The sequence below is a fragment of the Mobula birostris genome, chromosome 3 (assembly GCF_030028105.1).
Source record: "Mobula birostris isolate sMobBir1 chromosome 3, sMobBir1.hap1, whole genome shotgun sequence".
Lineage (NCBI taxonomy): Eukaryota > Metazoa > Chordata > Chondrichthyes > Myliobatiformes > Myliobatidae > Mobula > Mobula birostris.
In genome coordinates, this window is record NC_092372.1 from 110,427,418 (window position 1) to 110,454,206 (window position 26,789).

Consider the following 26,789-nt stretch of genomic DNA (forward strand, 5'->3'; position numbering starts at 1 on the left):
TTATAAGTGGATCATGGCTTAAGGATGGTTGCAGTTGGGAGCTAAATGTTCAAGGTTACACATTGTATCGGAGGGATTGGAAGGGGTGGCGTGGTTCTGCTGGTAAAGAATTGCATCAGATCAGTAGAAAGATGAGACATAGGATTGGAAGATATTGAATCCTTGCGGGTTGAGTTAAGGAACTGCAGGGGTAAAAGGGCCCTGATGGCAGGTATATAGAGGCTTCTCAACAATAGTTGGGATGTGGACCACAGATTACAAAAGGAAATGTAAAAGTGGAGTCAAAAGGCAATGGTTTTGTTATAGTCATGGGAGATTTCAACATGCTGGTTGATTGGGAAAATCAGGTTAGTAATGGATTTCAAGAGAGTGAGTTTTTTTTAATATCGACGAGATGGCTTCTTAGAGCATTTTGTCATTGAGCCTTCTTGGGGATCAGCTATATTGGATTGGGTGTTATGCAATGAACCGGAAGTGATTAGGGAGCCTAAGGTAAAAGAACCCTCAGGAGGCAGTGATCACAATATGACTGAGAGTTCAACTTGAAATTTGACAGGGAGAATATAAAGTCTGATGCAGCAGTATTTCAGCGGAGTAAAGGAAATTACAGTGGTATGAGACAGGAGTTGGTCAAAGTAAGTTGGAAGGAGATGCTGGCATGGATGATAACAGAGCAGCAATGGTGTGAATATCTGTGAAAAATGAGCAAGCTGCAGGATAGATGTATTCCAAAACTGAAGAAATACTCAAATGGCAAATAATACAACCATGGCTAACAAGGAAGTCAAAGTTAATACAAAAGGAAAAGAGAGGGCATACAACAAAGCAAAAATTAGAGGGAAGACAGAGGATTAGGAAGCTTGTAAGATACTACAGAGAGCAACTAAAAGAATCATTAGGAGGGAAAAGATGAAATATGAAAGTAAGCTAGCAAACAATACAAAAGTAGATAGTAAAACCTATTTCAAGTATGTTTAAAAAGTAAGAGATGAGATTGGTTATAGGACCACTAGAAAATGAGACCAGGGAAATAACAGAGGACGAGGAAATGGCTGATGAAGTAAATGAGTATTTTGCATCAGTCTTCACTCCAGAAGACACTAGCAGTGTACCAGATGTTGAAGGGTGTGAAGGAAGAGAAGTGAGTGCAGTTACTATTACAAGGGAGAAGGTCCTCAAAAAGCTGTAAGGCCTAATGTTACACAAGTCACCTGGACCAGATGAACTGCACCTTAGGGTTCAAAATGGTCGCGGTAGAGATCGTGGAGGCATTAGTAATGATTTTTTAAGAATCATATGACTATAAGACCATAAGATATAGGAGCAGAAGTAGGCCATTCGGCCCATTGAATCTGCTCTGCCATTCAATCACGGGCTGATTCAGTTCTTCCAGTCACTCCCACTCTCCTGCCTTCTCCCCATACCCTTTGATGCCCTGGCTAATCAAGAACCTGTCTATCTCTGCCTTAGATGCACCCAGTGACTTGGCCTCTACTGCCGCTAGTGGCAACAAATTCCACAGATTTACCACCCTCTGACTAAAGTAATTTCTCCACATCTGTCCTAAATGGATGTCCTTCAATCTTGAAGTTGTGCCCTCTTGTCCTAGACTCCCCTACCATGGGAAATAACTTTGCCATATCTAATCTGTTCAGGCCTTTTAACATTCAGAATGTTTCTATGAGATCCCCCCTCATTCTCCTGGACTCCAGGGAATACAGCCCAAGAGCTGCCAGACGTTCCTCATATGGTAACCCTTTCACTCCTGGAATCATTCTCATGAATCGTCTCTGAATCCTCTCCAATGTCAGTATATCCTTTCTAAAATAAGAGGCCCAAAACTGCACACAATACTCCAAGTGTGGTCTCACAAGTGCCTTATAGAGCTTCAACATCACATCCCTGCACTTATATTCTATACCTCTAGAAATGATTACCAACATTATATTCGCTGTCTTCACCACCGACTCAACCTGGAGGTTAACCTTAAGGGTATCCTGCTCAAGGGCTCCCAAGTCCCTTTGCATCTCTGCATTTTGAATTCTCCCCATCTAAATAATAGTCTGCCTGTTTATTTCTTCCACCAAACTGCATGACCATACACTTTCCAAAATTGTATTTCATTTGCCACTTCTTTGCCCATTCCCGTAAATTATTGAAGCCTCTCTGCAGTCTCTCTGTTTCCTCAACACTACTCACTCCTCCACATATCTTTGTATCATCGGCAAATTTAGCCACAGATCTATTAATCCCACAGTCCAAATCATTAACGTGCATTGTAAAAAGCAGCAGTCCCAACACCGACCCCTGTGGAACTCCACTGGTAACCAACAGTCTGCCAGAATAGGATCCCTTTATTCCCACTCTGTTTTCTGCTGATCAGCCAATGCTCCACCCATGTTATTAACTCCCCTGTAATTCCATGGGCTCTTGCTGACCTGGCTGGTGGCGTGGTGGCATCAACGCCAGACTTCGGGACGAAAGGTCCCAGGTTCGAATCCAGCCAGCTGGCTCCCCTGCACGCTTTCCATCCGTGCTGGGTTACAAGCTGGTGATCTCTTTGGAAACTCACCCGGCAGAAGGCAATTTCTTCGAGAAATTGCAGTAGGTTATTCAGGCAGGATTTTCCTTAAAGGAAACCACGCTGGCTTTGGCCTATCTTGTCGTGTGCCTCCAGGTACTCCATAATCTCATCCCTAACAATTGATTCCAGCAACTTCTGTTGGGAATCCTTCACTGATGTCACGCTAACAGGTCCACGAATCCTTTAATCCCATAGTCCAAATCATTGACATACATAGTAAAAAAAAAAAAAAAAACAGCGGTCCCAACACCGACCCCTGTGGAACTCCACTGGTAACGGGCAGCCAGCCAGAATAGGATCCCTTTATTCCCACTGTCTGTTTTCTGCTGATCAGTCAATGCTCCACCCATGCTAGTAACTCCCCTGTAATTCCACGGGATCTTATCTTGCTAAGCAGCCTCATGTGCGGCACCTTGTCAAAGGCCGCCTTAAAATCCAAGTACACCACATCTACCGCATCTCCTTTGTCTACCCTGCTTGGAATTTCCTCAAAAAAATTACAGTAGGTTAGTCAGGCAGGATTTTCCTTTCAGAAAACCATGCTGGCTTTAGCCTATCTTGTAATGTGCCTCCAGCTACTCCGCAATCTCATTCCTAACAATCGATTCCAACAAATTCCCAACCACTGATGTCAGGCTAACAGGTCTATAGTTTCCTTTCTGCTGCCTCCCATCCTTCTTAAATAGCAGAGTAACAGTTGCAATTTTCCAGTGATCCAGTACAATGCCAGAATCTATCGATTCTTGAAAGATCAGTGTTAATGCCTCTGCATTCTCTCCAGCTACTTCCTTCAGAACCCAAGTGTGCATTCTATCAGGTCCAGGAGATTTATCCACCCTCAGACCATTAAGCTTCCTGAACATCTTCTCAGTCGTAATTTTCACTTCCCTGTCACTCTTGAATGTCTGGTATACTGCAGACAACTTCCACTGTGAAGGCTGATGCAAAATACTCATTCAGTTCCTCTGCCAACTCTACATCTCTCATTACAATATCTCCAGCGTCATTTTGTATTGGTCCTATATCTACCCTCAATTCTCTTTTACCCTTTATATATTTTAAAAAACCTTTTATTATCTTCTTTGATATTGGTTGCCAGCTTCCTTTCATAATTCATCTTTTCCTTCCTAATGACCTTCTGATATGTTAAGAGCAAAAGGACTACAAGGGACAAAATTGGTCCTTGGGTAAATCAGAGTAGTAATTATGCATGGGGGATATTAAATAGAGCTTTTGCATTGTATTTGCTTTGGAGAAGGACACTAAGTCTTTAGAAATGTGGCAAAGCGGCAGAGAGGTCATGGACCATGTGCAGATAACAGAGGAGGAGGTGTTTACTGTCTTGAGACAAATTAGGGTGGATATATCCCCAGAGCATTACAAGGATCTCCCTTGGACCCTGTGGAAGAGAGGCTTAAATCATACTTTGTGACAGGTGAGGTACCGGAGCACTGGAGGATAGGTAATGTTGTTCCAGTCTTTAAGAAAGGCTCTTAAAAATAATCCTGGAATTATAGGCTGGTGAGCCTGACATCAGTTGTGGGTGAGTTATTGGAAGGTGTTCTGAGGGACCAGGTATATGAGTATTTGGATAGACATGGGATTGTCAACATAGCTTTGTGTATGGTGGTCATGTCTAACCAATCTTAAAGCTTTTTTTTTTGAGGAAGTTACCAGGAAAGTTGATGAAGACAAGGCAGTGGATGCTGTCTACATGGACTTTGACAAGGTCGCACATGGGAGGTTGGTCCAGAAGCTTCAGTTGCTTGGCATCAAGATGGGGTAGTAAGTTGGATTAGACATTTGGCATTGTGGGAGAGGCTTGGGAAAAGATTGTTGATGATTGCCTTTCTTGACTGGAGGCCTGTGACTCGTGGAGTGCCATAGGAATCGGTGTTAGGTCCATTGTTGTTTGTCATCTGTATCAATGTTCTAGACAATAACGTGGTTAACTGGATCACCAGATTTGCAGATGATATCAAGATTGGAGATGTAACAGACAGTGAGAAAGACTATCAGAGTTTACAGTGGGATCTGGACCATCAGGAAAAGGTGCTGAAAAATGGCAGATGGAATTTAATGGAGGTAAGTGTGAGCATTGCACTTTGGTAGGACCAACCAGGGTAAGTCCTACACAGTGAACAGAAAGGCACTGAGGAGTGTCGTAGAACAAAGGGATCTGGGAATACAGGGATCTAGGAATACAGGTATATAATTCATTGAAAGTGGTGTCACAGGTAGATAGGGTCGTAAAGAAAGTGTTTGGCACATTGCCCTTCATAATTCAAGTTATTAAGTACAGGATGTTAAGTTGAAGTTCTATAAGGCATTGGTGAAACCTAATTTGGAACATTGTGTGCAGTTTTTGTCACCTAGCCACAGGGAAGATATAAATGAGGTTGAAAGAGTACAGAGAAAATTTACAAGGATGTTGTTGAGACTGGAGGACTTGAGTTAAAAGGAAAGATGGAATAGGTTAGGACTTTATTCTTTGGAACATAGAAGATTAAGAGGAGATTTGATAGAAAATTATGAGAGATATAGATAGGGTAAATGCAAGCAGGCTTTTTCTACTGAGGTTGGGTAGGTCTGCAACAAAGAGGTCTATGGATGCAAGATGTTAAGTTTATGTCGAACATGAAGAAAAACCTCTTCACTTTGAGGGTCGTGATAGTGTGGAATGAGCTGCCAGCACAAGTGGTGCATGCAAGCTCGATTTAAGAGAAGTTTGGATAGGTGCATGGAGGACTAGGGTCCCGGTGCAAGTCGATGGGAGTAGATCATTAAAATAGTTTGGCATGGACTAAATTCTCCGATGGGCCTGTTTCTGTGCTGTGCTTTTCTACAACATATATGTAAGGAGAAGAAAAAAATACCAAGGTAGATTGTGTGGGTTCATTATCCACTCAGAAATCTGATAGCATGGGGAAAGAAGCTGTCCTGAAACAGGTTGTGTGCCTTCAGGCTCCTGTACCACCCTCCATGATGGTAGCAATGAGAAGAGGACAAGTCCTGAGTGATTGGGGTCCTTAATCATGGATGCCACCTTTTTGAGGCATTGTCTTTTGATGGTATCCTGTACGCTGGGGAGGCGAGTGCTTATGATGGAACAGGCTGAGTTTACGACTTTCTGCAGCTTTTTCCATTCTTGTGCAGTGGCACCTCCATACCAGATGGTGTTGCAACCAGTGAGGATGCTGTCCATGGTACATCTGTTGAACGTTGCGAGTATCAATTGACCACAACTCCCTGGTGCACACGATGGCCAAAATATCAGACCCTTGGTCTGCACAGCAGCATCAACACTTGGCCTACATACCAGAGTTCACAACTGACATCCCACGTATCAAGGGGAAAATAATGCCATGGGTGATTGCCTCTCATAGCAAGCCCTTGAGGCCGTACACATATGGGTTGATGATGCTGGCACGGCAGCCAACCCTATTTCGTCCTTTCAGCATTCAGTAGGCTTCAATGAGATCCCCCAGCATTATTCTAAATTCCAGTGAGTATAGGTCCAAAGCTGTTAACTGGTACTTGTATGTTAACACCTTCATTACTAGAATCATCCTCGTGAACTTCCTCTGGACTCCCTCCAATCACAACACACCCTTTCTGAGATATGGGGCCTAAAACTCTTGACAATACTCCCAAGTGCAGGCTGACTAATGTCTTATAAAGCCTCAGTGTTATCTCCTTGCTTTTATATTTTATTCCCCTTGAAATAAATACCAACACTGCATTTGCCACCTTTACCACAGACTCAACCTGTAAGTAATCTTCTGGGAGTCTTACATAAGGACTCCTAAGTTTTTTTGCAACCCTGATGTTTGAACATACTCCCCATTTAGATAATGGTCTGTATTTTTGTTCCTTTTACCAAAATGCATTTCCGAACACTGTATTCCACGTGCCACATTTTTGCCCATTCTTCCAATTTGTTTACGTCCATCTGCAATCATATTGCTTCCTCAGCTCTACCTACCCCTCCACCTAGCTTTATATCAACTGCAAACTTTGCCACAAAGCCATCAATTCCATTATCTAAATCTCTGACAAATAATGTGAAAAGCAGCGGTCCCAATACTGATCCCTGAGGAATACCACTAGTCACCGGCAGCCAACCAGAAAAGGCCCCTTTTATCCCCATTTGCTGCCTCCTGCCTGTCAGCCATTCCTGTAATGCCATGGGATTTCCCTTTACAGAAACTGTGCTGACTTTGACTTATTTTGTCATTAGTCTTCAAGTTCCTTGAAACCTCATACTTAATAATAGACTCCAAACCTTTCTCAACACCTGAGGTTAGATTTACTGGCCTATAATTTCTTCTTTTGTCTTCCTCCTTTCTTTAAGAGCGGAGTGACATTTGCAATTTTCCAGTCCTCCGGAACCACACCAGGATCAAGTGATTCTTGAAAGATCATGACCAATGAATCAGTTACCTCTACAGCAACCTCTCCGGACTCTGAGGTGTAGTCCATCTGGCCCAGGTGACTTATCCACCCTAAGACTTTTCAGATTGCCTGGCACTTTTTCCTTTGTAATAGCAATGGCACTCACTCATGGACCTCTGACACACTGATAGTATCTTCCACAGTTAAGGCTGATGCAAAGTACTCATAAGTTCATCTGCCATTTCTTTGTCCCCCATTGCTACCACACCAGCATCATTTTCCAGTGGTCCAATATCAACTGTCAGCTTCCTTTTCCTCTTTGTATAACTGGAAAAGCTTTTGGTGTCCTGTCACAAGCAAGAGACAAACTGCAGATGCTGGAAATCCAGTTAACACACACAAAATGCTGGAGGAACTCAGCAGGCCAGGCAACATCTGTGGAAAAAAGCATAGTCGACGTTTCGGGCTGAAACTCTTCATCAGGACTGGAGAAAAGAAGCCGAGGAGTAGATTTAAAAGGTGGGGTGGGGGAGGGGGGAGAGAAACACATGGTGATAGGTGAAACCTGAAGGGGGAGTGATGAAGTAAAGAGCTGGGTAGTTAATTGGTGAAAGAGACAGAAGACTGTGGGAAAAAGAAAAGGGGGTGGAGCACTAGAGGGAGGCGATGGGTTGGCAAGGAGATAATGTGAGAGAGAGAAAAAAGGGAATGGGAAATGGTGAAGGAGAGGGGGGTGGTGAGGGACATTACTGGAAGTTTGAGTGGAGAACAGCAGGGATCACAGAGGGGGAGCAAGTATCTTATTTTATTGACTAATCTGCTCTCTTATTTCATCTTTTCCCTTCTTATAGTTTTTTTAGTTGCCTTTTATTAGATTTTAAAAGCTTCCCAATCATCCAGCTTCCCACTACTTTTGCTACCTTATATGCCGTTTACTTGGCTCTTATGCAGTCCTGAACTTCGTTTCTCAGCCATGGTTGCCCAGCCCTGCCATTTGAGAACAACTTCTTCTGTGGGACATATCTATTCTGTGCCTTGTGAACTATTCCCAGAAACTTCAGCCGCATCTGCTCTGCCATTATCCCCGTCAGTATCCTCCTCCACTCCACCTGGGCAAGCTCCTCTCTCATGCCTCTGTAATTCCCTTTATTCCATTGCAATACTAATACATCTGACTTGTGCTTCTTTCTCTGATATTGCAGTATGAATTCAATCATTATGATTACCGCCTCCTAAAGGTTCCTTTATATTAAGATCCCTAATAAGATCTGGGTTATTACACAACACCCAGTCTAAGATTGCCTTTCCCCGAGTAGGCTCAAGCACAAGCTGCCCTAAAAAGCAATCTTGTAGCCTTACCACCCTGACTCAGACCATTCCAGATGGTACCCCTGTTAAAGGTTCTACAAGCTCTGCTCCAAACCTGCGCGGGAATGCTTCTACTGCATCTGCACCGCTGTCCTCCTCCGGTTATCAGGCACCTGATAGTAGCCTCTAACTGGATGGACTTTGGAAAAAATTAACTTTCCAGCCAAACAAGCTAAAAAGTCTTGGCTGTGTGGGACTGAGTAATGATCAGGGTCTTGTTAAGGTGACAGTAATCACCACATGAGCTGCAACCAGCAGTGGACTTGGGGACCAAAGGCTATTTGACCAGCATACAATACTTCCCATGTTGGCAAACTCAGCCAGCTTTTCTGCCTCTGGTCTGCGTGCGTGGCCGTGGTCTGGGGGGCCAGTATTGGGAGTGTGGTGCCTGACCCCTTGTTTTGTGACTTGTGAAGAATATGGGCCCGGTGAGGCTTGGGAATTTGCCCAGAAGTCTAGTGAAATTGTGTGGTGGTGCAAGTGCTCGACCACCGTTGTGGGGACCATACTGGGGGAGTAGGGTAATGACGCAAAGTCCCTGAAGTCCACAAGCCGGCACTTCTTCAGATCCACCAACAGTCATTGGCCACACAGGAAATCTGCATGGAGCAGAGGTCTACCTATTTTAGCCACAATGATATCCCGCATGCACCGTTGCCCATTGAAGGACTCATCGTGGCTCGTTAGTCTGGATTTTGCTGCCATTGGCCGCCTCCAGCAAGGTTTCATTACTCTTTACCTTCTCATCAATAGTCAATGCCTGCAGCGTACTCAGTTCAGCACCCATGTCACACAGGAAGCATCGCGCTGAAAGGGTGTCTGTGATGAACAGTAGACGACTCTGGCAGCTGGAACACATTGTGTTCTGTCCTGATGCTCTGGCACTTCTTAGCATTCATACCAAAGCGAGCATGGTAAAAGCACAGACCCGGAGTCACCTATTCTGCAGGCACAGGTGACCTTCTGTTGAGGGCCTTGTTGACCAGGCTTATTGAGACAGAGAAAGGAGGAGGAATGACGCACCGCTGACCTGGAGACCATCAGCCATTTTAGTAAACTCCCTGTTGTCCTTCACAGGTGCATTAGTGAGGGCTATGTGAAGTTGATCAGGCACTGGCTGCATGAAGAGTTCTTAAAAATAAAACAAGGTTGATGATTTCCCAGGAGAGATGGCATGTGGTCCATTAGCTTCAAAGGCTTGGCATCGCCGAGACCGAGTAACGGGAGCAACTGTTTGGCATGCTCAGTCCGATAGTCCAAAAGGGTGTAAAAGGAGAGTTTTCAATGATCAGTGTTTATTGTGTTGAGACAGGTGTTCAACCAGACTTGGTGTTCTTGCAGCCATGGAATTGCTTTACCTGCCTTGGATTGCTCCACTTGTGACTGACTGGCTATACAAACATGAAGCAGCAAGTAGGCTATTGACTGGTGTAGAGGGACAATATATGAGGAGTGGAAGCACTTTGAGCCAATGCTGATAGTTCCATTTAATCTTCAAGCATTTTGTGACTTAACCATATTTAACTGCTGACACAAAGGTGCAGAACACTTTTCTGTAAACCAGAGAGATGATGAATATTCAGAACTCTTGTCATTCTTCCTACTTAAGATGACATTCCTGGTTTGTAAGCTGTTGTAAATGCCTGCCGCTATTTGTGTAAATACCAAATATCTTCATGGCTGAGGTTCTAAGTAAATTTATTATCAAAGTACATGTATGTCTCCATATACAGCCCTGTGATTCATTTTCTTATGGGTGTTGTCAGGTGATCGGTAACAATGAATTATTAATTGAGGCAGGTTTTATAAACAGCAAACAAACATTTATTAAACTCTGCTCAACAATAGCGAAAAGTAAATGACTAACTTAACCGGAAGTTAACTGCTATACGGCAACTCTGGAACAGTTCATAAAAGGGTAAATTCGAAAACTGTTCTTAAAGTGGTAAATTCGAAAGTCCAAGTGATTTAGACAGTCAATAAGGAGAGACTTCTCTGGAAACGGATTTCTTCGAAGACGTGACGTTACTGCTGATTCTCCAAAGGATTCACGACGAAGGAAATAACATGGCTTAAAGGAACTAACCTTTTTCTGGCCAGTGAACACTGCGCAAACTTCCCTGATCTTGCAGGAGTTATTTCAGATACAGGTCACCATTTCTGAAGTGAATCCTCAATAAGGTCGATCCTTTATAAAACGGCCAAACGACTCCAGCTTTATTTGATCCTTCAGGTTTCCGTCCTTTAGTAAGGTCTTCGCTCTCCAATACTACTGTAAAGGTAAATCAATTATACACCAACAAAGCTGGCAGTGATTGGTGAAACTGCTGGCTCAACGATTTTACCTTACAATAGAAAGTAAAGCTCTGTTTTAAAACGAAACTGCGTCATGAGACGAATACGCAGCATAACGGAGTAACTAACAAAGCAAACAACAACTCAATTGAAACTAATTGCGTCACACCAGGGGTCTCCCTTTATATACCTGTTGAGAACAGGTCATCATGTGACCTCACACTGGTGGGAAAATTACATCATGTGACCTCCACAAGACCATTACATCATCCTCATAAGACAGTCAATTACATCATGGTCATAAGATAGTCACAAGATACCCTCGAGGTATGTAACAGTATACTCAGTAAAGCCAAGAAACATAATTGAATCATTGAAAGACCACGCCCAGCAGGATGGGCGAACAACCAATGTGCAAAGCATAACAAACTGTGCAAATACAAAAAGAAAGTACTAATAAAAAAACCCAATAAATATCAAACATATGAGATGAAGAGTCCTTGAAAGTGAGTCCATGTGTTGTGGAACAGTTCAGTGGGGCAAGTGAAGTTATTCCCTCTAGGAGCCTGATGGTTGAGGGGTAATAACTGTTCCTGAATCTGGTGGTGTGGGTCCTGAGGCTCCTATACCAGCTTCCTGATGGTAGCAGTGAGAAGAGAGCGTGGCCTGGATGGTAGGAATCCTTGATAATGGATGCTGCCTTTCTGTAACAGAGCTCTGTGCAGAAGTGTTGAATAGTGGGGAGGGCTTTACCCGTGATGAACTGGGCCACATCCACTTTCTTTTGTAGGATTTTCTATTCAAGGGCATTGGTGATCCCATAAAGGCAACAGAGAACATGTTTGCCATTTGTTGATAAAACCTTCTTCCTTGCACTGCAGTAGCCTCTGGTCACTTTTTTTCCATATGAAGTGAATCTTAATTCAGTGGTTGGCAAGTTGATGGTGAAGATCCCGAGAGGCAGTATTTATGAACATTTGGAGAGGCATAATATGATTAGGAATAGTCAGCATGGCATTGTGAAAGGCAGGTTGTGCCTTATGAGCCTGATTTGAATTTTTTGAGGATGTGACTAAATGCATTTATGAAGGTAGAGCAGTAGATGTAGTGTATTTGGATTTCAGCAAGGCATTTGATAAGGTACCCCATGCAGGGTTTATTGAGAAAGTAAGGAGGCATGGGATCCAAGGAGACCTTGCTTTGTGGATCCAGAATTGACTTGCCTACAGAAGGCAAAGTGTGGCTGTAGATGGGTCATGTTCTGCATAGAGGTCGGTTAGACCATAAGACAAAGGAGCAGAAGTCGGCCATTCGGCCCATTGAGTCTGTTCCGCCATTTTATCATGAGCTGATGTATTCTCCCATTTAGTCCCACTCCCCCGCCTTCTCACCATAACCTTTGATGCCCTGGCTACTCAGACACCTATCAATCTCTGCCCAGTGAATTGGCTTCCACTGCTGCCCGTGGCAACAAATTCCATAGATTCACCACCCTCTGATTAAAAAAATTTCTTTGCATTTCTGTTCTGAATGGACGCCCTTCAATCCTTAAGTCATGCCCTCTCGTACTAGACTCCCAACCATGGGAAACAACTTTGCCACATCCACTCTGTCCATGCCTTTCAACATTCGAAATGTTTCTATGAGGTCTCCCCTCATTCTTCTAAACTCCAAGGAATACAGTCCAAGAGCAGACAAACGTTCCTCATATGTTAACCCTTTCATTCCCGGAATCATTCTAGTGAATCTTCTCTGTACCCTCTCCAACGTTCCCACATCCTTTGTTAAATAAAGAGACCAAAACTGCCCACAGTACTCCAAGTGAGGTCTCACCAGCGCCTTATAGAGCCTCAACATCACATCCCTGCTCCTATACTCTATTCCTCTAGAAATGAATGCGAACATTGCATTCGCCTTCTTCACTACTGACTCAACCTGGAGGTTGACTTTAAAGGTATCCTGTACGAGGACTCCCAAGTCCCGTTGCACCTCAGAACTTTGAATTCTTTCCCAATTTAAATAATAGTCTGCCCGTTTATTTCTTCTGCCAAACTGCATAACCATACACTTTCCAACATTGTATTTCATTTGCCACTTCTTTGCCCATTCTTCCAATCTATCCAAGTCTCTCTGCAGACTCTCCGTTTCCTCAGCATTACCGGCCCCTCCACCTGTCTTCGTATCATCAGCAAACTTAGCCACAAAGCCATCTATTCCATAATCCAGGTTATCAGTGGTGTGTCTCAGGGATCTGTTAGAAACATAGAAAATCTACAGCATAATACAGGCCCTTGGCCCACAAAGCTGTGCCGAACATGTCCTTACCTTAGAACTACCTAGGCTTACCCATAGCCCTCTATTTTTCTAAGCTCCATGTATCCATCCAGGAGTCTCTTAAAAGACCCTATCATTTCCACTTCCACCACCGCCGCTGGTAGCCCATTCCACACACTCACCACTCTCTGCGTAAAAAAAACGCAACAACAACAACAACAGGAGACTTCAGTTTGCAGCAAATGGAGTGAGATACGTTTTTCATCGTGGCTTTACTTTTTATATCTTACATTTCACTGATAGATCCGTTTTAAGTTTGAAGATTCACTATTTTTGTTGAAGGATTTATGACTTAAATGATTTATGACTACGATGGCAGGAAGTCGATCTGGTATTGAATTGAGAGGCGGCAAGACCCTTCCCAAAACGGAACAAACAAAGAAATTGGAGGAACTTTCTACTTTAGAAAGAATACTCTCTTCAATACAAGATATGAAACTTGAACACAAGGAAATGTAAATGCTGGAATTTCAAGCAACACACATAAAAATTGCTGGTGAACGCAGCAGGCCAAGCAGCATCTATAGGAAGAGGTACAGTCAATGTTTTAGGCTGAGACCCTTCGTCAGGACTAACTGAAAGAAGAGATTTAGGGTCTTGGCCCGAAACATTGACTGTACCTATTCCTATAGCTGCTGCCTGGCCTGCTGCATTCACCAGCAGTTTTTATGTGTGTTATATGAAACTTGAATTCGGTTCGCTTAACACTGAGATTGATAAACTGACGGATGCTAACGGAAAGCTTGAAGAATCCATCTCTACTGTTCAAGAATCTTTGAAGAATTTGGAAATTCAATTTTAGACGCTCAAACCGACTACTCTTCGAATTGCGAGGGAACAGGAGTTATTCAGGCAAACTATTAACGAGCAAGAATTGAAGATGTCATCTATGGAAAAGAAAATTAATGAAGTTACTTCAGATATGCTATATTCACTTTTTAGCAAGATTCTTGAAGCGAACCCTGTACTTGATAGAGCTCATCGAATCCCACAACCTAAGCCCTCACCCGTATTACATCCATAACCACTGATACTATGCTTGCACTATTTTACAACCAAAGAAGCTATACTCCGAGAGGCAAGAAAAAGGGGTAAGCTAATCTACAATGCAACAGAAATTCGTATAGTGGAGAACTTTGCTCCAGAGATCTTTGCCGAAAGAAGGAAATACCGGGAACTGATGATTAAATTATATAAAATAAAATGTCGCCTATTGCTCCGTTATCCGGCACGTTTGATAATTTTTCCGTCTGACTCTCAGCCACAAAAGATTAACTCTCCAGATAAGTGTTAGGAATTTAGTAAGGGGTTTAAGTCTATGTTGAATGCAACTTGAATAGGCAATCCCGAGCTGGGAGATATTTATAGTTGCCTTGAGGAAAGTCTGTTCTACGTTTTATGGACGTCCGTACAGGACTTGGCTGATTTAGTTTTTTAAATTTGTTAATAGTTAGTACATATCTATAGTTGCTTTGAAGATAGTCTGTTCCACATTTTATGGATGTTCACACAGGACCTGGTTAATTTAATTTTTTTCTTGCTTGCCTTAATATTAATATAGCTCTGGGTTTGATTGAGATATATATATTTACTTTTTATGATTTGTAAGTTTTTTTTTGTAATATAATTTTTATTGAATTTTCAAAAGGAATACAAGAAAAAATAGAATCTACCCTCCCCCCTCCCCTTAACCCTCCCTCCCCCCCCTCATATATAGTCCTACCTAAAAAGAAAGAGAAAAAAAAGAAAAGAACCGCCTGGGTATTGGAAGGTTTCCACATGCTCCATGGGATTCAAAATAAATTTGGTACAATTATTCGTTACTTTCCCCAAGTGACCAAAGTCTTTATCGGAGCACTTAAATATGCCATCCTATCTTTTGTAAATAAGGGCGCCAAATATTCAAAAATGTTACATATTTGTCTCTTAAATTATAAGTAATTTTTTCGAGTGGAATAGAACTAGCCATTTCATTATTCCAACGATCCATACTTAAATACAAATCAGATTTCCAAGTAACTGCTATAGTCTTCTTAGCTACTGCCAATGCAATTTTTATAAATTCTTTCTGATATTTATTCAATTTAAGTTTCGGTTTTATCCCTTCAATATCACCTAATAGAAATAATACAGGGTTATGTGGAAGTTGGGTTCCAGTAATTTGTTCCAATAAGATTCTTAAATTTATCCAAAAGGGTTGAATTTTAAAACAAGACCAAGTAGAATGTAAAAAAGTACCAATTTCTTGATTACACCGAAAACATTTATCAGATAGATTTGAATTTAACCTATTTATTTTTTGCGGTGTAATATATAATTGGTGTAAAAAATTATATTGTACTAATCTAAGTCGAACATTTATTGTATTTTTCATACTGTCAAGACAAAGTCTTGACCAATTTGTTTCATCAATATTAATATTCAAATCTGTTTCCCAGTTTTGCTTTGACTTATGGGTTCCTTGTTTAATTGTTTGTTCTTGAATCAAATTATACATACAAGAAATAAATTTTTTAATTTTCCCTTTTTGTCTGTTCTTGAATCAAATTATACATACAAGAAATAAATTTTTTAATTTTCCCTTTTTGTCTGTTCCAAAACAGACTTATGCCTTTTACAATGGACAATCAACTTTTATATAATTGGTACCAAAAAGGGATTAAATTTATAGGAGATTGTTTTGAACGAGGTATATTGATGTCATTTGAACAATTAAAGGATAAATATAAAATATCTAATAATACTTTCTTTTGTTACTTTCAATTAAGGGCTTACTTAAAAGGTAAGCTGGGTCAAACAATGTTTTTGCCAAAACCTAATGAAATTGAAATTTTAATGCAAGTTTTTAAAAAAATTTCAGTTGCTTGGATTTATCCTTTTCTGAATAGGTGATTAATGTACTTTAGATGAATTTAAAATGGCCGTCGCCAACTACATTTTAACTATTGTTAGATATAATATTACAATATTTAAAATTTGTTCATCTCTTTTATTATGTCTACAATCGGTGGTGTAAACATATAACTTTGTTAATATAGCTGCAAAGCAGAGATTGGGGTTAGCGTCATAGGATAGCATGCTATCCTTCTATTGGATGGCTTTTCAGTCTTTGGGGGAGAGGAGTGGGGCTATTAGAGTAGTTTTTTTTCTCAACTGGGCAGTTCTGAGAGGTTATATCTTGTATCAATCACGTCGTCACTTCTGGTCAAGTCAGTGCTGTTTTTTTCCTTTGGATCTGGTTTGCGCTTGCGCGGTAGCTTTCTTTATAAAATTTTAAATTAAATCCTAAACATGGACGCTAATAAAATTAATATAATTTCTTGGGATGAATCATCCTATTAAGCGTAAAAAGGTTTTTAAGAAAACACTTCATGCAGATATTATTTTTGCGCAAGAATCTCATGTACGGAGACAGGATGAAAACTGCGTTTTTAAATTCTGGAAGGGACCTTTATATCATTCTTTATCAATAAATAAAATTAGAGGGCTCTCTATTTTTGTTAACTCTAAAATCCCTTTTGTACATTTTAATACAGTTACTGATTTGATTGGAAGATATTTAATTGTCACTGGTTTGCTATGTGGTCAAAAGGTGGCTTTGGTATGTGTTTATGCACCTAATCTAGACGGTCCTGAATTTTATAAGAAGCTATTTTTTGTGCTCCTGAATCTAAATAATTACAAGTTGATTATGGGTGGTAACTTTAACTGTTGTCTTAAACCATCGATTGACGTTGATTGACCAATCCGTTGCTTCCTAATAAAGCGGCGACTTGTGTTGGTTCTTTTCTATTAGAATATGGTTTGGTTGATACTTGGAGATATAAGCACCTTAATGATAAAGATTTTTCTTTTTTTTTCACATGTACATCATAAATATTCAAGAATTGATTATTTTTTTCTCGATACACAATTGCTGTATTCTGTTGCCGATTGTGTGTATGACATCATTGCATTGTCGGATCAGGCACCTATGAAATTAACTTTGAGACTTTCTGATAATACCTTGAAAATATCACAGTGGAGACTGACTCCCAAATTGTTACAAGATCCAACTTTTGTTAGTTTTATCTCAGAGCAAATTTCTTAATTTATGGAATTTAATACAACTGAAGGCATGTCAAATTTGGTTATATGGGATACGATGAAATCCTTTCTTAGGGGACAGATAATTTTATATTCAGCAGGTTTAAGAAGGAAAACCAAAGCGGAACTTTTAGTGATTACTAATAAAATTAAAGAGATAGATAAAGCGTATTCAGTAAGACCTAGTGAAGATCTATATAAGGAAAGGGTTGAACTCCGAACACAGCATGATCTGCTTTTGACTTTCCCCATTAAGCAGCAACTTTTTAAATCCAACAGTCAATTTTATGTTGATGTTGATAAATCAGGTAGGTTGCTGGCTGGTCAGCTGAAGGCAAATATGGTCAGAAGACAGATTTTGAAAGTACGTAGGCCAGATAGAACTGAAACATTAGATCCTCATGAAATTAGTAAGATATTTATGGATTTCTATTCTAATCCTTATAAATCCGAATTTTCTGATAATACTATTTTTATGAATAGATTTTTGCAAAAATTAAATATACCTAAAATTTCTATTCAAGATATTAACACATTAGATGTGCCTGTTAAACAAGAGGAAATAGCTAGGGCTATATCCTCTATGCAACTAGGGAAAGCTCTGGGACCAGACGGATATACAGTGGAATTTTATAAGACTTTTACTGAAATGCTTACATCACATCTATGTCAAACTTTCACTGATTCTATATCCTCTGGGAATCTCCTGAAAATTTTTTATCAGGCATCAATCTCATTGGTTCCTAAAAAAGGAAAAGATTTATCTGAATGTGCCTCCTATAGATCAATTTCCTTATTGAATGTGGACTTTAAAATTCTCTCTAAGATTCTGGCTAATAGGCTTGAGAGTATTTTGCCTACTGTTATTTCAAATGATCAAACTGGATTTATTAAAAATAGGTATTCACATTTTAAAATTCGAAGATTGTTAAGTACTATTTATTCTCCCTCAGTTAAAGAATCTGAATATATTGTCTCTCTTGATGCAGAGAAAGCCTTTGATAGGGAGGAATGGCCTTATTTATTTCAGGTTTTGGAGAGATTCAATTTTGGTCCGGGATTTATTTCCTGGATCAAAATGCTCTATCAAGCCCCGATGGCTGCAGTTATAACTAACAATCAAAAATCTCCTTATTTTAGACTGTATAGAGGAACCCGTCAGGGTTGTCCTCTCAGTCCTTTATTATTTAATTTGGCTTTAGAACCACTTGCTATCGCTCTTAGGGATTCCAACTCTGTTCAGGGTATTAAGAGAGGGGATAAAGTACGTAAGGTTTCATTATACGCAGATGATTTATTAGTTTACATTTCAGACCCTAGGAAATCTATTCCTTTTATGTTATCTATATTTACTGAATTTAGTACTTTCTCTGGATATAAGTTAAATTTACATAAAAATGAATTATTTCCTATTATTAATTATTCAGATCAGTATGATCAAATACCTTTTAATATCACTAAAAATTATTTTACCCATCTTGGTATTAAAATTACTAAAAATGTTAAAGGTTTCTATAAATATAATTTTCTTCTTTTGATTGAATATACACAATAAACGCTTTCCAAATGGTCACCTGTGATGATGTCGTTAATTGGTGGAATAAATGCTATAAAAATGACAATTTTACCGAAATTTTTATACACATTTCAAGCTGTTCCATCCTTTGTCCCGAAAACGTTTTTTTTGATAGAATAGATTCTATGATCTGATTATATATCTGGAATAATAAAAGCTCTAGAGTGAGTAAACCTTTACTGCAAAAATTAAAAAAAGATGGTGGCTTGGCCTTACCAAACTTTAGACTCTATTACTGGGCAATCAATATTTGTTATATTACTTTTTGGATTCACTGTAAAAATATTGAGGACTGTCCTTTATGGTTGGACTTAGAGGAGAACTCGGTAAAGGGGTTCACTCTGGCTTCTTTGCTGGGAGCTCCTCTTCCCTTTATGTTTTCTAAGATTGGTAGACAAGATCTTAGTCCCATTGTTAGACATATATTAAAAATTTGGTTTCAGTTTCGCAGATCTTTTGACTTAAATAACTGTTTTTTCTGGTAATGTCCATTTTAATTACTTTTTAAACCATCAATTTTAGATTAGATTAGATTATGAGGACACGCAGTCCTCTTTTATTGTCATTTAGTAATGCATGCATTAAGAAATGATACAATATTCCTCCGGTGTGATATCACAGAAACATAGGACAGACCAAGACTGAAAAACTAACAAAAACCACATAATTATAACATATACTGACAACAGTGCAACAATACCATAACTTGATGAAGAACAGGCCATGGCACAGTAAAAAAAAAAGTTCAAAGTCTCTTGAATGTCCCACATCTCACGCAGATGGGAGAAGGAAGAAAACTCTCCCTGCCATGCCCGACCACAGTCCGACTCTGAGTTGTCCGAAAACTCCGATCAGCCCTCTGACACCGAGTACCAAGCACCATCTCTAGCCGAACGATTCAACCTCAGCCTCGGTTGCCAGCAGCAGGCAAAGCCCGGGGATTTTGAGACCTTCCCTCCAGAAGATTCTGGATTGCCCTGTAACAGCAGCAGCGAACCGGTGTTTCAGAAATTTCTCTAGATGTTCCTCTGTGCTTTCATGTCTGTCTCCATCAAATCAGAATTGTCCACGGCCCCTATTTAACAGAAACGATATCATTTTCACCGGAGAGCTGCGCGTGCGTGTCGCGCTGCCATCTTCTCCTCCCACCAATAGATAAGGTTTTTTAAACATGGAAAACCTAAGGGAATAAAAACTTTTCTAGATTTGTTTTTAGAGGATTGTTTAATGTCTTTTTCGCAGCTAGTGGACAAATATGATTTATCTAATACACAAATTTTTTAGATATTTACAAGTTAGGAAATTTTTGGTGGTTTGTTACCGAATTACCCATTTGCTCATTTACCAAATATGATCGATGTTATCTTTCAGCTTAAACCATTCCAAAAAGCATTGATAGCCATCATATATAAATGGCTATTGAATTTACGAATGATGTCTAATGATAAGGTTAAACGTGCTTGGGAATTGGAACTTCAAGAATCACTTTCAGATAATCAATGGAATAAAATTTGTCATTTAGTTAATAATTCATCTATTTGTGCCCGTCACTCCTTGATTCAGTTCAAGGTAGCGCACAGGGCGCATATGTCAAAAGATAAACTAGCGCATATTTTTTCAAATATAAATCCTACCTGTGATAGATGCAACACTGAGGTGGCCACTTTAACTCATATATGTTTTGGTCCTGCATAAAGTTAAATAATTTTTGGAGAGATGTTTTTAGAACGTTATCAAAAGTTATGGGTCTGGACCTACAACCTAATTCACTTATGGCAATCTTTGGGATTATTCCAACGGAAGCAGGAAACGTTCCTGCTTCTGCTCAACGCTTGATAGCTTTCTCAACTTTATGGGCTAGGAGAGCTATTCTATTGTGCTGGAAAGATCCCAATCCACCTTTTTTTTTGGCTCTCCTCCATTATGTCTTGTTTAAGTGTGGAGAAAATAAAGAGTTGGATGTTTGATACATCTTTGGAAATTGAGCAAATTTGGTGACCTTTTATTCAATATTTTCATATGATCTAATTCTTTTTACTTTTCCAGATAATTTTTTTTTCTTCTCCACAAAGTTTTAGATTTGACCAGAAGGATTTTCCCTTTTTTTTTAACTGTATCCTCAAAATGGTCTGCCCAGTCCCCCCTTCTTTTGTTTTAGATTGAAAGAGAACAACAACAACAACTTATCCCTGACATCTCCTCTGTACCTACTTCCAAGCACCTTAAAACTATGCCCTCTCGTGCTAGCTATTTTAGTCCTGGGAAAAAAGCCTCTGACTATCCACATGATCAGTGCCTCTCATTATCTTGTACACGTCTATCAGGACACCTCTCATCCTCCGTCACTCCAAGGAGAAAAGGCCGAGTCAACTCAACCTATTCTCATAAGGCATGCTCCCCAATCCAGGCAACATCCTTGTAAATCTCCTCTGCACCTTTTCTACGGTTTTCACGTCCTTCCTGTAGTGAGGCGACCAGAATTGAGCAGAGTAGTCCAAGTGGGGTCTGACCAGGGTCCTATATAAATGCAACATTACTTCTTGGCTCTTAAACTCAATCCCACGATTAATGAAGGCCAATGCACCGTATGCCTTCTTAACCACAGAATCAACCTGTGTCACACATAAAAGTTGCTGGTGAATGCAGCAGGCCAGGTAGCATCCCTAGGAAGAGGTACAGTTGACGTTTCGGGCCAAGACCCTTCGTCAGTCCTGACGAAGGTTCTCGGTCTGAAACGTTGACTGTACCTTTTCCTAGAGATGCTGCCTGGTCTGCTGCATTCAGCAACAACTTCTGTGTGTGTTGCTTGAAATTCCAGCATCTGCAGATTTCCTCGTGTTTGCGTTTTTAAATCAACCTGTGTAGCAGCTTTGAGTGTCCTATGGACTCAGGTCCTAAGATCCCTCTGATTCTCCACACTGCTAAGAGTCTTGCCATTAATGCTATATTCTGCCATCATATTTGACCTACCAAAATGAACCACCTCACATTTATCTGGGTTGAACTCCATCTGCCACTTCTCAGCCCAGTTTTGCATCCTATCAGTGTCCCGCTGTAACATGTGACAGCCCTCTACACGATCCACAACACTCCCAACCTTTGTGTCATCAGTAAATTTACTAACCCATCCCTCCACTTCCTCATCCAGCTCATTTATAAAAATCACAAAGAGTAGGGGGTCCCAGAACAAATCCCTGAGGCACACCACTGGTCACCAGCCTCCATGCAGATTATGACCTGTCTACAACCATTCTTTCCCTTCTGTGGGCAAGCCAGTTCTGGATCCACAGAACAATGCCCCCTTGGATCCCATGCCTTCTTACTTTCTCAATAAGCCTTGCATAGGGTACCTCGTCAAATGGCTTGCTGAAATCCATAAGCACTACATCTACGGCTGTACCTTTATCATTGTGTTTAGTCACATCCTCAAAAAATGCAATCAGGCTCGAAATGCATGACCTGCCTTTGACAAAGCCATGCCGACTATTTCTAATCATATTATACCTCTCCAAATGTTCATAACTCCTGCCCCTCAGGACCTTCTTCATCAACTTGCCAACCACTGACGTAAGACTCACTGGTCTACAATTTTCTGGGCTACCCCTACTCCCTTTCTTGAATAAGGCAACAACATCCGCAACCCTCCAATACTCCGGAACCTTTGCATTGATGATGCAAAGATCATCGCCAGAGGCTCAGCAATCTCTTCCTTTGCTTCCCACAGTAGCCTGGGGTACATCCCATCCGGTCCTGGTGACTTATCCAACTTGATGCTTTCCAAAAGCTCCAGCACATCCTTTTCCTTAATATCTACATGCTCAAGCTTTTCAGTGTGCTGGAAGTCATTCCTACAATCATCAAGATCCTTTTCTGTAGTGAATACTGAAGCAAAGTACTCATTAAGAACCTCTGCCATCTCCTCCGGTTCCATACACACTTTTCCACTGTCACACTTAATTGGTCCCATTCTCTCTCATCTTATCCTTTTGCTCTTCACATACTTGTAGAATGTCTTGAGGTTTTCCTTAATCCTGTCTGCCAAGGCCTTCTCATGGCTCCTTCTGGCTCTCCTAATTTCATTCTTAAGCTCCTTCCTATAATCTTCTAGATCTGTATCATTACCGAGTTTTTTGAACCTTTCGTAAGCTCTTCTTTTATTCTTGTCTAGATTTACAACAGCCTTAGTACACCACAGTTCCTGCACCCTACCATCCTTCCCCTGTCTTATTGGAACTTATCTGCGCAGAACCCCACGCAAATATCCCCTGAACATTTGCCACATTTCTTCTGTACGTTTCCCTGTTTCCGTTCTGGGACCCCTTCTCTTCGTGATTTTTTTTTAATGACCTGGATGAGGAAGTGGAGGGATGGGTTAGTAGATCTGCTGATGACACAAAGGTTGAGGGTGTTGTGGATAATGTGGAGGGCTGTCAGAGGTTACAGCGGGACATTGATAGGATGCAAAACTGGGCTGAGAAGTGGCAGATGGAGTTCAACCCAGATAAGTATGAGGTGGTTAATTTTGGAAGGTCAAATATGAGGGCAGAATATAGTATTAATGGTAAGACTCTTGACAGTGTGGAGGATCGGAGGGATCTTGGGGTGTGAGTCCATAGGACACTCAAAGCTGCTACGCAGGTTGACTGTGTGGTTAAGAAGGCATACTGTGCATTGGCCTTCATCAACCGTGGGTTTGAGTTTAAGAGCTGAGAGGTAATGTTGCGGCTATATAGGACCCCAGTCAGATCTAACTTGGAGTACTGTGCTCAGTTCTGGTCACCTCACTACAGGAAGGATGTGGAAACTACAGAAAGGGTGCAGAGGAGATTTACAAGGATGTTGCCTAGTTTGGGGAGCATGCCTTATGAGAATAGGTTGAGGGAACTTAGCCTTTTCTCCTTGAAGTGACGGAGGATGAGAGGTGACCTGATAGAGGTGTGTAAGATGATGAGAATAATTGATCGTGTGGATAGTCAGAGGCTTTTTTCCCAGGCTGAATTGGCTAACATGAGAGGGCACAATTTTAAGGAGCTTGGAAGCAGGTACAGAGGAGATGTCTGGGGTAAGTTTTTTACACAGAGAGTGGTGAGTGCGTGGAATGGGCTGCCAGCGGTGGCGGCGGAGGCGGAAGCAATAGGGTCTTTTAAGAGACTCCTGGATAGGTACATGGAGCTTAGAAAAACAGAGGGCTATGGGTAACCTAGGTAATTTCGAAAGTAAGTGCATGTTCGGCACAGCTTTGTGGGCTAAAGGGGCTGTATTGTGGTGTAGGTTTTCTGTGTCTATAGCTATAATTTTTCTGCTCCCCTTCCCAACTCCAGTTGGTTCATTTGTTCAAGTTTGGTATGTTTCTTTAAAAACTGGGGGTTGCTTCACGTGTGTCACTTTGTAGGTTACGTCATTGACAGCATGATTGTGTCATTCCAGAGTAACACTGCAGAAATGGTCTGAATGTCACTCTGGAGCTGTGTTCTACCTAGTAATGATGCCACACTCATTATTGATAGCATGTACTCAAGTGTCAGGCTGGTTTCTTAATCTGACAGAAATGCTGTTCCTACTTCAGTTAGTGAATTTGTCCATGTCGCACACTGTCGCTCTGTTCACATCGGGAGTGGCCTCACAGGGGGGGAAAGTACAATGAGGCAGATGTTGAGCTCTTAAAAACTGTATTTCATAGTGATTTTTCAGAATACTTGTTTTCTAAAATATGCTTCATTATTGGATTCTGCTATAATAGATGAGCAGTTAATTTAGCAAATCCCAGAATACACCATATGCTGTTGGCATGGGCAAGGAATTTAAGGCAAATGACAATCTGCCACTTTATTTTTCTGGTGCTTCCTCTCCATTTCTCTGTTTATTTCTGTACAATGATCTGCTTGGGCACTGGCTGTGGGATACAGCATGACATTTTAGAATTCATGATCGCTTGGGTAAAGAACACAAAATCTAAGTTATTTTGGATTTTCAGTCACTGCTAACATTTGAGCCCAAGGCAGTTGTATCTTGTACATTTCTAATGTGCAATCATTAATCTGTCTTCTGTGTAAGACAGTGTTTATTTCCTTGATTTAAGAGTAAAATGTTTCAAGGTCAGAAAAAATGGAATTTTCCGTTAAATGTGTATGTCTGAAATGACAGACTTGATAAATTACTTAATTTTTGCACACTAGTGTAGTGGTTAGCATAATGCTTTACTGTACCAGCAATCGGGTTTCAATTTGTGCTGCAGTAAGGAATTTATACGTTCTCCCTGTGACTGTGTGTATTTCCTATGGGTACTCTGGTTTCCTCCCACATTCCAAAGATGTACAACTAGCAAGTTGTGGGCATCCTATGTTGGTGCTGGCAGCATGGTGACTCTTGCGAGCTGCTCCCAGCACATCCTTCGACTCTGTTGGTCATTGATGCAAATAGTGCATTTCACTGTATGTTTTGATGTATGTGTGACAATTAAAGCTAATCATTTAGAAAACATTGAGAAATTGGGTAAAGTTGCAAAGTGACAAAATATGATTCCTCTAAGTTTACTTGGAAATTACTACTTTGTTTAATTAGTATCCTTGACCTTTATTCTATATCCATGAGTGCCTCTGCATGATGAGGTTTTGATGTTGTGATTTAAGCCATCATTTGAGGTTTTTTGCTGCTTTGTATTATGTAAGCCTCCTTCCAACAAGTGAGAAATGGTTTTGGCAGCTACTGACGCTGTGTACCAAGTGTGATATTGCGATTCCAGCTGGCACTGGTTCCACTGTTCACACGTGCATATTTACTGCCTTCACTGAATTGTAATGATGATCAGTGTCCTGTATTCCTTCCTAACTTTGGCATACTATTTTGTATTTCAAGTCCCACCACCTCCCCTGCTCACTGGGAGAGATACTGAAGGTGGTTGGTAAAACATTCAGATGCTAAATTACTTCAACTATAATACTCCTACCTAAGGAAAACTACTGTGGTGCATTTTACAAATATAGTTGTCAGTGGTGTATCAAAGTTTATGCTTTGAATGTTTGTCTAAGTTTAACTGTAGAAAAATTTATCATGTTATATTTCCCTGTGATATACTCTATGTCTGTTGCAAGTGCATTTGTAGTTCCTTTTGACCCTTCTGCTGTTTTGACACACTTGATAACTACACCAGTCATCATTGTCTTCTCTCAGGTATAATAATAATAATAATAATAAATAAGGGCATCTGTTAGTCCATGGATCTGCACCTGGAAAGTCTTCACTCACCAGGGTGCAGGCCTGGGCAAGGTTTTATGGAAGACTGGCAGTTGTCCATGCTGCAAGTCTACCCTCTCCACTTCACTAATGTTGTCCAAGGGCCGATACAGCTTGGCACCACTGTCATCGCAGAGCACTGTGTGGTTAAGTACCTTGCTCAAGGACACAACACGCTGCCTCGGCTGGGGCTTGAACTCACGACCTTCAGATCGCTAGTCAAATGCCTTAACCACTTGGCCACATGCCCACTTTCAGGTATACCTCAGTACAACTGAAATTACATTATTTCATTCTTGTCTATTCAGAGAAAGTTGCAGTTTTTTCCTTGGTAATAGCCAATGTAAATTGGGGGACTACTTTGTCGAGCACCTCGGCTCCATCTTCCAAAAGATGAATTTTCCAGTGTCCAACTATTTTAGTTCCTATCCCCACTCCTGTTCTGATATATTGGTCCATGACCTCCTCTTTTGCCATGATGAGTCCGCTCTCAGGGTGGAGAAACAACACCTCCTGTGTGGGTAGTCTCCAAACTGATGGCATGAACATTGATTTCTTCTTCTGATTTGAAAAAAACCCTCCTCTTTCTCTCTTCTTCTACTCCACACTCTGGCTTCTTGTCTTTTTCTCCTCACCTGTCTAACACCTCCCTCTGGTGCCTCTTCTTCCCTTTCTCCTGTGGTCCAATCTCCTCTAGCTGGTCCTCCTCTTCCCCCCCACCTTCCTTTTTATTCTGGCATCATCCCCCATCCTTTCCAGTCCTGATAAAGGGTCTCAGCCCAAAATGTCACTGTTTATTCATTTCCATAGATGCTGCCTGACCTGCTGAGTTCCTCTAGCATTGTGTTTGTTGTTCTGGATCTCCAGCATCTGCAGAATCCCTTGTGCATATCCTTTACTCCTTGTCATCCTCTTGAT

The 26,789-nt window shown here is 40.9% G+C and overlaps 1 protein-coding gene across 14 annotated transcripts in view; it reads left to right on the plus strand.

Moving 5' to 3' along the window:
* LOC140195219 (calcium/calmodulin-dependent protein kinase type II delta chain) overlaps window positions 1-26,789 on the plus strand; it is a 580,639-nt gene that overhangs the window by 21,738 nt on the left and 532,112 nt on the right. The gene's annotated exons all lie outside the window — the stretch shown is intronic.